This window comes from Nanorana parkeri, unplaced genomic scaffold (genome assembly GCF_000935625.1).
Source record: "Nanorana parkeri isolate BGI_ZX_2015 unplaced genomic scaffold, ASM93562v1 scaffold2324, whole genome shotgun sequence".
NCBI lineage: Eukaryota > Metazoa > Chordata > Amphibia > Anura > Dicroglossidae > Nanorana > Nanorana parkeri.
Window position 1 is genome coordinate 59,005 of NW_017308592.1, and position 7,704 is coordinate 66,708.

Here is a 7,704-nt window from a genome sequence, read left to right on the forward strand (position 1 = left end):
GACACTTTGTTTGGTCTTCTGGTGGCCAATGATGGACAAAGCCGAGAGACCGATATAATTTCTAATGCACAACGTGAGGGGTCAGTCTCTCTTATTTCCTCGTCTGTTCCGGGATGACCACCTACGGGCCACAGGTCGGCTGGCTGCATGTTTTTCCCGGTGGAGGTCTTGTTTTCTGTCCACATTATATTTATTGTAGACCAGAAGAACGGACCTTTAAGGTATCCAGACCACTTCTGGCCCTTCGGCTGTCCCTGTCCAGCCTGATGGGGACTACTTATGTTTGGGGGCACTCTGATGGGGTTACCAAAGGAAGGGAGCACTCTGATGGGGAAACCAATGCAAGGGGGCACTCTGATGGGGGCAACCATTGTAAGGGGGCACTCTGATGGGACAAACAATGCAAGGGGGCACTCTGATGGGATAACCAATGTAAGGGGGCACTCTGATGGGGGCAACCACTGTAAGGGGACACTCTGATGGGTAACCAATGTAAGGGGGCACTCTGATGGGATAACCAAGGTAAGGGGGCACTCTGATGGAATAACCAATGTAAGGGGGTGCTCTGATGGGGGCAAACAATGTAAGGGGGCACTCTGATGGGTAACCAATGTAAGGTTTCTCATGTGGCCCCCTTGAGAACATGATTTGCCCACCCCGGCATGTTGGGTATACAAAAGCCACCTAATATTATGGTTGTCACTCGGCATGGAGTCATCGGTAAGTTATAAAGAGCCAGTTATGTAAAATCTGCAATGAAACACTTTACAAGGAAGCCTCCAGCCCAGAGGTGTGATGACCCTCCTCTGAAAGAATGGGGTGCTGTCATCCTAAAACCTGCCACAAGATGTCGCTGTTGTAGCTGAGCTATTCACAGTGTGGTGGAAGGAAGCAGTGCAAAATACTATGAAACGTTTGATCATTGGGGATCTGGGGAGACACCTCGCTGGACCTATCAATGATTACCAAATGAGAAAATGTCATGCATCTAAGTGTACAGCCAATCGATTTCAAATGACATGAATATAAAAATATATCAATATTATAAAAAATGTTCACATGTTTCCGCCCGGTCTCGAACCGGGGACCTTTCGCGTGTTAGGCGAACGTGATAACCACTACACTACGGAAACTTCCTGTTGAATGTCCTTATGTGAGGGTTCCAGGTCCACCTTATGGAGCAGAGAGGATGTCCTGCACACTGAAGAGAAGGGTCAATAAAAGAGTTATTAGGGTGCACCGTGAATACAAGGAAGGTCAGATATTGCAGAACCCAGCCATGGAACAGTAAAGGAGCGTTCACCCCAAGTTCGTTGAGATGCGATGCATAAAAATGCAGCGCGTCTACATTCCTACACAGCTCAATGCACAAAAACGCGTCACAATGCATCGCAATGCTTAGTGCATAGAACTGAATGATGGGACTTTTTTTTTTTTAAAGGGGGGGACGCACAGGGGTGTCCCGAGGCCGGGTGTCACCCCGTCTCCAGACTGGGTGACACCCCACCGTGTCACATCGCGCGTGCGTGTGAGGTCACCTCGCGCATGCACGATGACGTCATCGCGCATTGCACGGCCATCTGATTGACGCCTGATGGAGGCCAGCTTGGTAATGGACGCCGGCAGAGAGAGGAGGGGAAATCACCCGGCGGGATGAGGTATGCCGCCGGGTCCCCTCCCCTCTCCTGACACTGTCGGGCTCTCCGTCCATGACCGAGTGCCTGACTATTTAGAGGGGGGTGACATCAAAATGACTGCCAGTCATTTTGGTGTTACCCCTGCAATCGTGTCATCCGGGTGCGGGCCTCACCCCCCGCACCCCCCTTGATACACCACCGGGGACGCATGCGCACAGCTGACTGGGATGGAAGTGTTCTGATCGGCTCCGAGTCGCCTCGAGCATAATGAGTCCTGAATATCGCAGCAAAGGAATTTGTCTCCTGCTATTTCTGAGGTTCACCACCCTCTTACACTGAGGCACCCGACCTGGTTCTGGTTCATCAGTTGGCAAGGAAGAAGGGGAAATTGGTTCATCAGTTGGCCTGAAGGAGGCCTTGGGCCACGCGCCGAGCAAGATGGCGCAGTCGGAGCGGTTTCTCACCCTTTGCTGTGATGTTTTCTGTGTGTTATAAAATCTTATTAAAGGTTTGTGGTTTAAAAAAAAAAAAGAAGTCACCTAGCAGAGGATGGTTTCGATCCATCGACCTCTGGGTTATGGGCCCAGCACGCTTCCGCTGCGCCACTCTGCTGCATGTAACATGACCTGCACTCTCTATATCATGTACTGTATACAATGTTGCACTGAATCTTTATGAATGCCACAGGAAGAAACCTGATAGCCAAGTCAAGAGCTGCAAGTAAATGGTCACCTGGTAGTGGCGATAATCCAAAACCTGACGTGTGACACCGTGCGGGTTCCAGAAGATGGGTGAGACCGCCATGACGGTGATGTGTGGCACTCCAGGAGCCCAGACCTGTCACTATAGAAGAGATTGTCCATGGTGACCCCACACTCAGTCCTCGGTGACATCACAGCAGGGGGTCTCGGTGCTCCTCGACAAATGTCTCATGCTCAGACACACACATTCTGAAGACACTTGGACAGTTTGGGTGATATTTTGAGATGAGGTTGGAGATGTAGTCGGGGGGACATACATGGCTTTGTATGTTGTTGTTAGTATTTTGAATTTTATACATTGGGCAATCGGGAGCCAGTGGAGGGATTGGCAGAGAGGGGCAGGGGATGGAAGCCAGTGGAGGGATTGGTAGAGAGGGGTGGGATGGAAGCCAGTGGAGAGATTGGCAGAGAGGGGTGGGGGATGGAAGCCAGTGGAGGGTTTTGAAAAGAGGGATGGAAGCCAGTGGAGAGAGTGGTAGAGAGGGATGGGGGATGGAAGCCAGTGGAGAGAGTGGTAGAGAGGGATGGGGGAATGGAAGCCAGTGGAGAGATTGGCAGAGAGGAATGGGGGATGGAAGCCAGTGGAGAGATAAATTCCACACTCAGCTCAGGATGGCTAAACCGTCTCTATAGGGAAGGCGAGGAGGAATGTTCTTATTATGTCATGAATAAAGCACATTTTGCAGTAAGATCCTCTAAAGGGATTGTAGACCTGAAAAGTGTATAGTACGGTACAAGCGTTTCCAATTCTATAGCCACTGCTATACCTTGCTTCATGCTTTTGGTGGCTTATCATTTCAGGTGCATACAAGAGGGATTGGCAGAGAGGGGCAGGGGCATCATCAACGAAGAAACCTGATAGCCATGTCAAGAGCTAGAACTAAATGGTCACATGGTAGTATGGATGATCCGAAACCTGACGTGTGACACCGCGCGTGTTCCAGAAGATGGGTGAGACCGCCATGACGGTGATGTGTGGCACTCCAGGAGCCCAGACCTGTCACTATAGAAGAGATTGTCCATGGTCACCCCACACTCAGTCCTCCGTGTCATCACAGCAGGGGGTCTCGGAGCTCATAGTCAAATGTCTCATGCTCAGACACACACATTCTGAAGACACTTGGACTCAGATCCACCTTGAGGAAGTGGCCCAGACAGAAGGAAACCTGACCCAACTACTTCATCATTGTGTATGTGTTTGGAGTGAACATTCAGCCTGATTTGTGTCTAATGATGTTACTATCGTGCTGGATAAATGACCCACATTGTATGTCCACCATCAGCAGGCCCGACCATCCATCACGTGAACCTTGCATGTAATGTTGACTTCCACGTCTCTGAAACACAAGCGTAGCCGGTCCTACTAATAGGCTTTGTATATGCTTTGTACTTCGCCTCTCTCTCTTGATGTTCCATTTATACAAGGAACTATCTTATGTGTCACTGACACCTGAAGGAGCCGCTGGACTTTTTCCGGACTTGTAGCCTTTCTCCTGCTGGTTTGGCCTCTAGCTGCCCCAAACACACACTGACCCACCAGCAGCAACCAAATGACACACTTCCACTCCAGCAATACTTCTTATGCAATATTGTATTGGCTCAGTCCTCCTAGGGGAATAGAGGGTTGGGGGTACAGGATAGCCAAAAACATCAGCTTGTGAAAACTGTTGAACCAAACACGGGCAGATCCGCTCATCCCTACTCCATTGTCCCTATACAAGCAGTGTGGACAGGTTATGTACTGGGTGCATAGAACAGAGAAAGTCCGTTAGTCAGAATTGACTTGCTCTGTTGATGGGTTTGTTAGACCTGTGGCACCATACAGGAGGCCTGGGGCATGTGCCTCTGGTGCAGGGGTCTAGCAATGCCTATGATCCTTCTAGACTGGATTAGCATTTCCTCCACTCACAGAACAGGACTGGAAGAGAAAAGGAATCCCTTGTGAACAAAAAAAAGTGAATCGTGAAATCACAACACACATAAAAAAGTGCACAAGGGTGCTTGGCCCTTCAATAAAGAAGGGGCCACTATTTCCCGACCCCGCCGGGGTGCAAGGCTCCTGACAGGGGTTGAGATACTATGGTCCACCTACCCGAAGGCCGGCGGACCCCGATCCTTTGGGGACCTGCCGAAACAGGTCCCTCACAGTACTGGGTAGTGGGCTCTCCCGAAGAGAGACCCCCTCCTGGGTGCGAGGAGACAAAGAACCCTATATGAAGGCACAGAATCTCCTCCCCACATCGGGAATGGGCCCCGAAGGAACCCGCACCCTCCGCATTTGTGGGTAAAATTTCAATCAAAAAAGTGGCAATCGTGCATGTAGTGCAATAAATAAATCTAAAGTGCCAGTGTACCACGCTGACAGGCCCTAGTGGCCGGAGTGCAAAAATATTGCCCCGGACCAGCCATAAGGCCTGTCCAAGAGGCGTTGTGCAGAGAAATGCAATAGTGCCGTGTCCATGTGTCAGTGAATCAGCGATGGGTTCCCACACCCAGTGTGATTCTCTGGTACTACACTTGATCTTAGCCAAAAGGTCGGTAACAAAGGAGCTAATTTGTCACCTGATTAGCATTAGTGATGAGCCGAACACCCCCTGTGTTGGGTTCGAATTCGATTTTTAGAACATGGGAAAAGTTCGAACTCAAACTCAATGTAAGTCTATGGGGGTAGAACATTGAAAATCAAATGTCCCCATTTTCAAGCCTTAAATGCAATTTATTGGCAATAAAAAGTGTATGGGATCCGGGTATTGCCCCGAGATGAACTGTCCAGCTGTCTTTATAGCATGGTGTCCTTCTCCCATGCAGGGGTTGGGGGGTTGGTTTATTTGTATTTACCTTACTATGTCAATACCTGCTTCTTGATTCCGGATGCTTGAGTACGTAGTCTCCCCGCCAGGCTCTTATCTTGTGTCTTTGGCCAGCGACCACTTGGTTCTATGTGATTTCCACGGGTAACGACTTCCACCGAGCCTTGGTATTGCCTAATAATGATGGATCCCATTTGGTGGTCTTATATGTGATTTTTGGTCCCCTTTTACTGTTTTTTGTTTTTCCTTTGTCACATATTATCTTTACCTTTGTGTCTCTACACAAGGCTACATGTTTTTCACTTTGGCTTACTGGGATTCGTATGGTGTCTCACGTTTTGTTCTCACTGTTTGCCGTGATGTTTTCTGTGTGTTATAAAATCTTAATAAAGGTTTGTGGTTTAAAAAAAAAAAAGTCACCTAGCAGAGGATGGTTTCGATCCATCGACCTCTGGGTTATGGGCCCAGCACGCTTCCGCTGCGCCACTCTGCTACATGTGATACAGTGTGCACACTTTATATCATGTACTGTATACAATGTTGCAATGAATCTTTGAGAATGTCAGAGGAAGAAACCTGATAGCCAAGTCAAGAGCTGCAAGTAAATGGTCACCTGGTAGTGGCGATGACCGAAAACCTGACGTGTGACACCATGCGTGTTCCAGAAGACGTGTGAAACCGTCATGGCGGTAATATGTGACACTACACACAATAGGTTGGACTTGATGGACATATGTCTTTATTCAACCTCAAATACTATGTAACTATGTATACAGGAACTCAAAAAACATACACACACCCATCGCACTCCTGACCGGATAGAAAACCCTCATTGTAGGGTGGGGGCTGAAATGGCCACGGATGCCTCCGCAAAATAAGTCCAAAAAAAAAAGGTCACAAGCACTCCAACATGTAGAAAGGTCAATGTTCATTGACTTCACAGGTGTCATATCATCGGAGCGACGTTTCGGAACGGCAAAGTCCCTTCCTCAGGCAAAAGAGATAATGAAAACCTTTACGCGTGACACCATGCGTGTTCCAGAAGATGTGTGAAACCGCCATGGCGGTGATATGTGACACCCCAGGAACGCAGACCTGTCAATATAGAAGAACTATGCCTATAATGCAGAGGTGCAGCAATGACTAAAATTTTTCTAGACTGGATTAGCATTTCCTCCACTCACAGAACAGGACCTTGGAGGTGGAAGAGAAAAGGGCCAAAAAACCCATAAGAGCCCGTTACAGGGCAGTTTAATGATCACTGTGTGATGATCTGTTGTGGGAGGCATAGGGCAAAACACTATATACTCTGCAATCTACTTCTGCGGGTGCAGTAGTGGACAGTATGGTGACCGCACTGACACCTTGGGACATAAAGGGGAGAGGAAAGAAGGGCAGTACCTACAACCCATGCAGTTCATGGGGGAGGGCACACATAGGCCTTTTTGCCTCGGGTGATTGGGTACATTGTCCCGCCATTGCTGCCTGCTACCAATATTAGCGTTGTGATAAATTCCACACAGAGATGTGATAAAATAGATTCCACATATATCAGCTCCAGGTGACTCAACAAAATGTGCAACAAAAACGCCCAAATATTGTCCCTGTGAGGTGTTGGTGCAACCGTAATCTATCTCAATTATTGTTATACTGTCTATGGTAACAAAGGAGCTAATTGGTTACCTGATTAGCATATGACCATTGAAGTTACAGATGACTAATAATTAACACATGAATGAGGGACTGGGGACTATTCCTGCCCCGGGGTGTAGCAGAAATAGAGGTATCCCTGTGTATTCTTCCTGAGAATCATTGTTTATGCCTCATCTTAACCAGTGGTTCTCAACCCGTGTAACCTCAGGACCCACATTTGTCCTTGGTCATTAAGTCGCGACCCAAGTCGCACCGCATTGGAACGCACGACATTGCGGTACCGCACGTTTCCGATGCGGGCAATCAAACTGTGGACAGGAGATGCGTTTGGGGTGCCGTTCAAATGAATGGCAATGCAACACAACTCCCACACCAGAATTTGCGGTAGGTGCGATTTGTTGCGTGGTACAATGCAGTAATCGCAATGGACTGTGCAATTAACGCTCTGTACTAGTGTGAACGGACCCTCAAAAATACTGCCAGACACACACAACCAGGAGCGGCAAATAGGGGATAGATTCGCAACACGGAGTTCCCTTAGGCGAACCTTTTTGAGCCGGAGTGCCCAAACTGGATAACTAAACCAACTTATGTATCTCAAAGTGCCAACCCTTCAATTAGACCTGAATACTCTCAGGGGGGCTCTGCAGTTCTAAGGTGGACTGTACGGGCTCTCAGGGGGCTGTGTGGCTCTCAAGTGGGCTCTGTGGGGTTTCTGGTGGTCTGTACAGGCTCTCAGGGGAGCTGTGCAGCTCTCAGACGGTCTATTATGGCTTTTGGGTGGGCTCTGTGGTCCCTCTGGTGGTATGTATGGGCTCTCTGGGGGGCTGTGTGGCTCTCTGG

General features: G+C 48.8%; 3 non-coding genes across 3 annotated transcripts; all 3 read right to left on the reverse strand.

Moving 5' to 3' along the window:
- Nucleotides 1-1,060: 1,060 nt before the first annotated feature.
- TRNAV-AAC lies at nucleotides 1,061-1,133 on the reverse strand. The gene has a single exon. It is a non-coding gene; the product is annotated as a tRNA-Val (tRNA).
- A 1,044-nt stretch (nucleotides 1,134-2,177) lies between these two features.
- TRNAM-CAU lies at nucleotides 2,178-2,249 on the reverse strand. Its single transcript has one exon. It is a non-coding gene; the product is annotated as a tRNA-Met (tRNA).
- Nucleotides 2,250-5,629: 3,380 nt separating this feature from the next.
- On the reverse strand, nucleotides 5,630-5,701 carry TRNAM-CAU. Its single transcript has one exon. It is a non-coding gene; the product is annotated as a tRNA-Met (tRNA).
- Nucleotides 5,702-7,704: the final 2,003 nt, after the last annotated feature.